We start from the raw sequence: 3,019 nt of genomic DNA on the forward strand, positions 1-3,019 counted from the left end.
TTCTTTTCACATGTGCATTTCTTATTTCTTGCCTTATTGTTCTGGGTAGAACTTTCAGTACAATACTGAGCAAGGAGAGAAAGCCAGCATGATGGACTTGTTTGTGATTTCAGAGTAGAGCTGTCAGTCCTCAAAACTGAGCATGATGTTTGATTAGGGTTAGGGTGGGGTTAGGGTTAGGGCTTAGGGTTAGGGTCTCCCTGTCCTCTGCTGTACAGAGCCCATTCTTCCCGGGTAACCAGCAGAGTGATCTTTCCTGAACAGAACCTTGAGCCTCTCTGTGATCTCTCCCCTGCTGCCTGTCTTCTCCAGCCTTACCTCTCCCACTGTATCCCCAGGGTTTGCCTGGGAGCTCGGCACAAGGGGAGTATTCGTGGCTCCAGCATCATGACTGTGGGGCTGGTTTCCCTCTTTTGAAGCCTCAGGCTCCCCTTTATATTATAGGGTGCTGATGGCCCCCATCTCTGGGAGGAGAAGGTAGGGAGGCCCCACAAGCAGACTTGCTCCGGCCAGGCTGGGAGAGTGGCTGTTGCTTAAAGCAGCCCAGGGCCTGCCCCCTTGAAGAAGATGCACACACCCATGGCCCCCAGCTCTGGAGTTCTACTGCCAGCCTCTGACAGTGACCCTCCTCCTGCTTTGTCTCTCTCTTTGTGGATAGGTGTTTTTCCTGGAGCTATACCTGCAGAGGACAGAGAAGCCCATCATGCTGGCACACAGGGTCACCTACTAGGTCCTAACCGACCAGTAGGCTGCTGGACCCGTGTGCCCCCCTGGGAGGGCTGGAGGTGATGGTCCTCGAGGTCCCTGGCATCCCGCACTGGCAGAATGTGTCCATGCAGCACATAGACAGCTGCTTCTGTGAGCAGCACTTCCTCTGTGAGGTGGATGACCTGGTGTGTATGGATGTAGACATGAAGTTCTGTGACCATGTGGGCATGGATATCCTGCCCCCTCTCTTTGGCATGCTGCATCCCAGATTCTACCGTGTATCCCATGAACACTTCAGTTACCAGTGCCAGCCACAGCCCCAGGCCCACATCCCCAGAGACCAGGGCAATGTTTACTACATGGGGGCCTTTTTTGGGCATTGGTGGTGGAGGTTCACTGACCTTGGCCTGTCACCAGGTGATGGGGGTCGATGTGGCCAATGGGATTGAGGTTGTGTGGCATGATGAGAGCCACTTGAACAGGTATCTGCTGGACCACAAGCCCACCAAGGTGCTATCCTTGGAGGACCTGTGGGACCCGCAGCAGCTGGGCTGCCCTCCCCACCCTTCATGAATAAGCTGAGATTCATGCTGTGCCCAAGAATCACCAGGACATCAGGGACCTGTGTGGCCTGTGGCTGCTGAGCCATCCCCTGGAGGACCTGTGGGACCCATGGTGGCTGGGTTGCCCTCCCTCACCCTTCATGAAGAAGCTGAGATTCAGGCCATGCCCAAGAATCACCAGGACATCTGGGACTCATGAGGGGCTGTCCCCATCTCCATCAGGGGGTGGTGTCCTGAGCAGAGCTGTCAGAGCAGGTTCCTACTTCTGTCCCCTTGAGGGAGACCATGGAGCCCAACCCTGCTGACACAAGCATGTCCAGGGCCCTCAGCTGCACCCACACACAGGAGGCCTATCTGGGGACACAAGGTCCTGTCTTTGTGGTCACTACATTTTGATAACTTCTGGGTCATTTGCAGCTGTGAATGGCTCCAGTTTTATGTCAGATGTTTTTCTGTGTCAATGCTGAGCAACCATCTTTAAAAAGAACAATCAAGGGAAAAGATTTTCTTCCCGGTTCTAGACAGACATCTTCTGGTAGGGCTGGGAGTGGTCCTGCAATGGCAGTAAAGCCAGATGGCCCGTGGTCGGGTCTTCCCTCCCAGTCCCTGCACCTTGCCACTGCCATGGCAACCCACTGAGCCACCAAGATACCCCTAATTTAATTAATTTAGAGCCACCCAGGCACCCCTAATATAATTTAATTTAATTTTTAAAATTTATATTTATTAACCAACATATAGTACCTCAGTAGATTTTAATGTAGTGTTCACTGATTCATTAGTTGCCTGTAACACCCAGTGCTCATCACAATATGTGCCCTCCTTAATACCCATCACCCGGCTACCCCATCTCCCCACCCCCTTCCTTCTGTAACCCTCAGTTTGGTTCCCAGAGTCCAGAGTCCCTCATGGTTTGTCTTCCTCTCTGATTTCTTCCTGTTCAGTTTTCCCTCCCTTCCCCTGTGGTCCTCTGCTTATTCCTTATGTTTGATGTATGAGTGAAACCATATGATTATTGTATTTCTCTGCTTGACTCAGCATAATCCCCTCCAGTTCCACCCATGTCAATGCAAATGGTCAGTATTCATCCTTTCTGATGGCTGAGAAATATTCCCTTGTATATATGGACCACATCTTCTTCATCCATTCATGTGTTGAAGGACATCTAGGCTCTTTGCACAATTTGGCTATTGTGGACATTGCTGCTATGAATATTGGGGTGCAGGCGGCCCTTCTTTTCACTACATCTGTATCATTAGGATAAATACTCAGGAGTTCAGTTACTGTGTCATAGGGTAGCTCTAGTTTCAACTTCTTGAGGAACCTCCGTACTGTTTTCCAGAGTGACTGCACCAGCTTGCATTCCCACCAACAGTGTGAAAAGTTTCCCTTTTCTCCACAACCTTGCCAATACTTGTTGTTTCCTGTCATGTTATTTTTAGTCATTCTAACTGGTGTAAGGTGGTATCTCATTATAGTTTTGATTTGTATTTTCCTCATGTCGAGGGATGTTGAGCAATTTTTTATATATCTGTTATGAGCCTCCTCAGTCTCCTCTGCTCCCCTCATTTTGCTTCTCAGCCTGAAAATGGTCCCAACCAATCTGCAGCTTTGAAGACCAGTTCAGTCCAGATGCCAGGTGAGGTCTCAGCCTCACCTACCCCATCTGTCCTGTCTACATCAGGGGCCTGCAACCCCCCACCAAGCAGGCTACCTGCTCCTGTCACAGATGTCCCCATCTCAGGAAA

The 3,019-nt window shown here is 50.5% G+C and overlaps 1 pseudogene; it reads left to right on the forward strand.

Annotated features, from left to right (window-relative positions):
* Window positions 1-670: 670 nt before the first annotated feature.
* LOC125104635 (histo-blood group ABO system transferase-like) lies at window positions 671-1,930 on the forward strand (annotated as a pseudogene).
* Window positions 1,931-3,019: the final 1,089 nt, after the last annotated feature.

The sequence above is a fragment of the Lutra lutra genome, chromosome 7 (genome assembly GCF_902655055.1).
Source record: "Lutra lutra chromosome 7, mLutLut1.2, whole genome shotgun sequence".
Taxonomy (NCBI): domain Eukaryota; kingdom Metazoa; phylum Chordata; class Mammalia; order Carnivora; family Mustelidae; genus Lutra; species Lutra lutra.